Source organism: Juglans microcarpa x Juglans regia, chromosome 2D (assembly GCF_004785595.1).
Source record: "Juglans microcarpa x Juglans regia isolate MS1-56 chromosome 2D, Jm3101_v1.0, whole genome shotgun sequence".
Lineage (NCBI taxonomy): Eukaryota > Viridiplantae > Streptophyta > Magnoliopsida > Fagales > Juglandaceae > Juglans > Juglans microcarpa x Juglans regia.
Window position 1 is genome coordinate 36106530 of NC_054596.1, and position 6281 is coordinate 36112810.

Consider the following 6281-nt stretch of genomic DNA (forward strand, 5'->3'; position numbering starts at 1 on the left):
CCGTAAGATTTTACCTTTAAAGAGTTATTTAAAGGATTTCATTTCGTTACCAATCTTAGTGTTATACAATTTATTTACTTTATGTTATTACTTTATTATTAAATAATTGCATGGTTAACGACTAACTAATTTGTTGAGTGAATTGATAGAACGTTGTGTTACTATACAATGATAGTTGAGTAATTTCAATATGAAGTGGATATTGTACGCTTAAATCCTCTTTTCAACGGAAACACACTGTTTTTCATTTCTGTCCTTCGGATTCAGTTTCATTCGGTTTATTTGCTGTCCTAACCACAAATAATACAGGCTTCGTATGAACAATGCATATATATTTAAGAGATAAATCATATCAATTAACGTACCACATTTAAATCAAATGTATTATTATAACGTATGGGATGCCACATACTTTGTATGGGACATTTGACGTCAACAATGGGAAAGATATATAAATTGAGAGGCCAATTTAATAGGTAGGCCTTCGTGGAAGTGGAAATCGAAGCAATAAACAAACAAAACGAAAGACCTTGACTCACTTTGGAAGATCAAGAGCCATTCTTTTCATAGCACTGATACCACATTTTCTACCAAACTTCCCACTCTAATAATTATGAGGGGATCTCACGCCATCTTCTCACATATGCAAACTTGACGCAAGAAGCTTGTTTTTTTTTTTTTCATGTAAATTACGGCACAACTTTTCCATCCATTTGTCTTCTAGATAAGTTCTTTCCCCTGTCTTTATTTTTTATTTTTTTATTTTCCACTCATGAGGCACGAGCTAGGGTGGTCAAGGAGTCAAACATGTAGGGCTGTGCAAAAGACTCAATAAACCGAAGGGTCCGATTAAAATGGCCCGACCCGACCATACTTTTTCGGATTCTTATCTAATCGGGTCTCCAACCCGACTAGGAGCGGTTTCTTCTTCGGGTGTCAACCCGTTCGTATAAATACAAACTTATCTTTTTAGAAACCTAACCACCCAAATATTCCCTTCTCAGTTTGTGATACTCTGCAAATATGCTCATGTCGCATCTCCATTTGTTTAGTTACTAGCTGCATCTTGGGAAAAATTATCGGAGAAACCGAAGTGGAGTGGAGTGGTTGAGAGGTGCTGTCGAAACTGAAGCATCATCGCCCTTGAGGAGAAGAAAAAGAGACAGAGAAGGGGTGACAAGTAAGTAAAGTAAGGTGGAGGCGTTGGAATATATATATATATATATATATATATATATATATATAACCTAGGAGTTTTGCAATTAAGGGATTTTGTCCAGTCTTTAGAGTTTGGAAAGGATTTACAGGGTTAAATGTTGCACTTCAGGGCCATTTAGCTTGGAAAAATTTATTTTCACTACAACCATCAATACATCAAATTTCTCACCGCCAATGCAACCATTTCCTCAGGCTAGCGTGGTTGCTTCAGCCTACTCAATGGCAAAGCAAAATAAATCTGACCAATGTTGGAACAGAAGACTCAAGTTGAAACTATGGAGATCGAATGTTGGAACCCTAGATCTGGAAACACAAGACTCAAACTTGAAGATGAAGTGAAGAAGGCAACTGGGCTGAGTTCGTGGGCTTTGTTGCAGGGTCTATTGAAGGCTAGGCTGGGAAATGTGAGCTTTATTTGCTAAATGTCGGGTCATACGGGTTCAACCCAATTCCATTTTATCTGGGTCGGATCGGGTTGACGCCTTAATTGATGTGGGTTAGGTCGGGCACAAAACCAATTATTTCAGGCCGAGTTGTAGGCCTACAAACATGCATTGAATAGGTGCTCATTATAATCTGATTTGGTTAGCCATCAATTTAATGAAAGTGCAATGGGCTGGAACCATTGATTCAGGATATATATATATATATATACACATACATACATACATATGTTTTAGTACAAAAGATATTATTATATAATATATATATATATAAATAAAGTGGAGTTGGCTCTTTGTTGCCACTAATTTTTTTTTTTAATAAGAGGACAGTACCCTAATTTTATTGATAGTACTCACTTATGACGGAATAAAATCGTGATTACAACCGGATACTTGGGTTTACACATATTCAAGAAGACCAAAACCCTGTGGCCATTTCATGTATGTTTTTTTTATTATGGTCTTTATGATTTTATCCCTGGGAGAAGTGGAAACATATCATGTATGACTTTATCTCAAAGGGATTAATCTAAGACAATATTATGGTAGCATATGAGATTTTATAGACCAATTTTTAATGAAAACTCATTTATTGTCCTCTAAATAGTGAAGTTCTTCATTATTTCTTCTGTGATCACTTGATAGGACAAGACGAGACTTTAGATGCAAGAATTGACTTAAAGCTAACCAAGAAAAAAAAAAAGATAGAGAAGAGACTGAAAAGAAAACCAATAAGATAGAAATAGGAGACTTGACTTGAAGAATACCCAGAAACAACTTCTTTCTCACTTCCTTTCCTTTTCTATTATCACTATGAGAGAGAGAGAGAGAGAGAGAGGACATGAGAGGAATTCTACTACATACAGTCAATTTTGTGTACTCCTTGCGCAGTCCATTGATGTGATTAGCTAAAGCAGTTGTTTTATATTAAAAAAAGTGACGCAACTAATCACATTAGTAGAATGCGCAAAAAATAAGCAAAAGTGTGACTACACAGAATTTTTGAAATATATAATAGATTTATAAGGCACGCGACCACCCTTATATTGGAAATTGAGCTCCAAATTAGAAACATAACTAGAAAATTTTCTAATGAAAATTTAATTGAAGAAATCATCTCCATATTCTCAAATGTTTCCAACAACTAGTGGTATATCTTCTAACATCTAACATGCCCATCCATAGACTATGAGTGGCCCATCAAAGAACCCTAAGGGCCAACGTGGCCACCCGGCCTTGCCCTTGCAGAGTATGGTCCAGGGGAAACTGTACCAATGCAATGGACTAGTGCTTCCCCGCTAACTTGATTGGTAAGACAGGTCGAATCTGCCACCACATGTCTCGTGCCCAGGAAGGGTGACAACATTAAATGCACTGAAATGACCTCTCAAGAGACATGCATGTGTCAAGTTATAAGGGCCAGAGGCCGAGAGAAGATCACTGAATTAAATGCAGTAATGAGCCCCTTTAGTATATGCACTGATGTTAGGCCACCAAAAGGAAGGAAGGCCACGACAACACCATGGGTGATATATAGGGAAGGAAAAGTATGCATGTGGGTATGATCCTTCTTCTCTCCCTTTAGACACACTCACACATATATACACCCCGAAGAATATCAACTGACTTAGGCATCGGAGGCTCCCCCTTGGGGCCACCAAAGCTCACTTTGTTTGTAAGTAGCATGGAGGTAGCAGACATATCGACATTGGCATCAACAATTGGTGCCGTTTGTGGGATCTTGAGATTGTCACGTTATGCCTACTGCCACATGCTCCTAGATAGCTTGTGATTAAGAAACAACTACGGCCAGAGAGCCGTCCAACATCAAGGTGGAGAGGAGGTTCAAGGAAATGGACGAAATGTTAGAGAGGATCATGTCAAAGATGGAAGCCTTACAGAAAGAAGACGAAACTCTATGGTGAAGGGACGTTGGACTCGAAAACAAGACAGACCAAGGCTGCATTAAGCTGACTAATAAGGAGTCGCAAGGCGAGGTAGAGGCTACTCTAAGCCATGAGGAGGAAAGGAAGAAAATGCACAACAACTTGTGCAACCTCATGGACAAATATGAGGAAATGGCGATACATGTAGGGACGTCGTTGTCTGTCAAGTACTTACTCAATAGCACTAACCTACCGTATAGTGCAGCTCCATTGAATTTCAAAGTCCCACATGTCGAACCATATGATGAATCGAAGGATCCTATCGAGCATTTGGAAACCTTTAAAACCCACATTGCCCTCCACAATCCCAGAGAAAACGTGTGACATGCATTCCCATTAACCCTAAATGAAATGGCATAGGACTTGTTCAGGAACTTGAAGTTAGGATCCATTACTAGCTTCGAGGAGTTGGGTAGGCAATTCTGAACTCAATTCATGGCTAGCCAGAGACGAAGGCGACCAACCCCATTCCTACTTATGGTAAAGTAGCAAGGAAATGAGAGTTTGAAGGCATACCTCACACAGTTCAACAAAGAATGCTTAATTGTAGCCATCAGAATGATAAAATAATGTTGGTCGCGCTCTTGGGAGGGGTATGGCATAGGAGTCCATTCATGGTTGAGTTAGCAAGGAAAATGTCGGTGATGCTACGAGAATTCATGGACAGGACAGATGACTTCTTTAATGCATAGGACACTTTAAGAGTGCTAATTGACCCAAAGAGGTCCAAATTGGAAGAAGTGGACCAAAAACCAAAGGAGATCGACAAGAGCGTGAAACAGCAAGGGAAGTTCGCCAAGGGGGGAGCGATCATGTCAAAAGAAAGAAAGATAAAGGACTGTAGGATTGAGGATTTAAAGTGGCTTACTCGAGCATGTAGGTAGAAGAAGACGCGAAGGCCCGGTTACAGCAGGTCGTCAATGGCAAATAAGGTAGTCAAAGCTTCGGATCCCATTGCACCCATTACAATATGACAGGGCACCAGACCAAATTCTATCGTCATGAAAAATGCCAAACTTGATTGACGTGGAGGAAAGGGAGGTCAGGTCACTTTGCTACCCAGCGTGAGCCCCCAATGTGGTGGTTGACCAGGAAGCTGCCCAAGAGGGGCCAAGACACAATATGAACAAAAGTCCAAACAAGAGAAAGGCCAAAAGGTGGGCACGCTCACCTCACCATAGTCCTAGCAGGCCAAACCTATGACTTGGTGAAATCATGACCAAAGTGGGAGGATTCACTAAAGGAGCACGACAACATCGACTAGAAAGGCTAATGCCAGAAGGGCTCGATACAAAGACTTTTTCACAGTTAATCGGCAGGTGAAGCAAATGAAAATCGAGGTAGTAGGTCAAGTAGTATTCATAGAGGAAGATCATGTAAGGTTATTGTACCCGCAAGATGACGCCTTGGTAGTAACCTTACTCGTCGCCAACTACACCACCCATCGAATAATGATTTATAATAGGAGCTCAGCCGACATTCTGTTCTGGGACATGTTCTAGAAAATGGGCCTAGGTCAAGAAAGGTAGTGCCCAACCTCGACGCTGCTAAAGGGATTCTTAGGACAGCCTGTGTAGTTGGAAAGGACCATTGCACTACCAATCAGCGTTGGATCGGTACCCTACATGGCGACGATCATGGGAGGCTTCTTAATAGTTAACGCCCATACAATTATATCCTAGGCAGTCGTCATTGAACAAGATGAGAGCCATCACCTCCACCAACCACCTAAAGATGAAGTTCAAACATATGGGGTATGGGTGAAGTGCAAGGCAAGCAAGCCTTGACGCGGGAATACTATATGCAAGAACTCAAGAGATAGGGTCTAGACATCCACACTATGACGAGGTGGAGGAAGGGAAAACCTTCCCACCACCCCAGAGGTAATAAAACAAGGAATGGAGACGTGAGATGAATGCAACTTGAGGGAGGGAGAGCCCATCGAGCTCGAGCTTGTAACATTATACCTAGACCAGCCCAACACAACGTCTTACCAATGATGACAGTAAGCTCCTCGTCATTTCTATCACTTTCTATGTTTACTTTCCCTCTCTACCAGTGTCCCCTCACTTGTTCTCTCTCCGACAATCGTTCCCTTTCCTTGTTGTGATTGACGCCCACTACCTCTAACCGTTGCTGCCATAACCCAAGCATTTAACCACCAACATGCTATCGTCTATAAGTTCTCGGTTGCTTTCTTTGTGTCCGTATCTCCCAGTGTTTCTCTCCCTCTCTGATTTATTCTCTCTTTCTTGCATAATCCCCATCTCTAAGCCCTCAGATTCTCCTTCCCGCAACCTCTCTCTCTCCCAATGCTTAGATAGTTCAGGTACAAGGCTTAGATATTACACTGCAAGAGGTTGACTTTATGAAAACTTGCATGTTTTGTTATAAAAACAACCTCAGCTGGTTTTCTGCACTGTTTCTTTGTATTTGAACAAGAAAAGAAAATATTTTTCTTTGTTCTCAATTGTTTAAAATAGCGAACATGAAATATGAATATTTGTATATGATTACATCTTATTTAACTGTTCAACACTCTGTTTTGATTTGATATGTTACATCTGAAAACCCCCCAGCATGACATTTTATTTTTGCTTTCGTCCTAACCTTACAATGAGTGTAAAACTGTGGCCTCTGTTATTGCATTGGTAACAACATCTTTGTTTCTGGT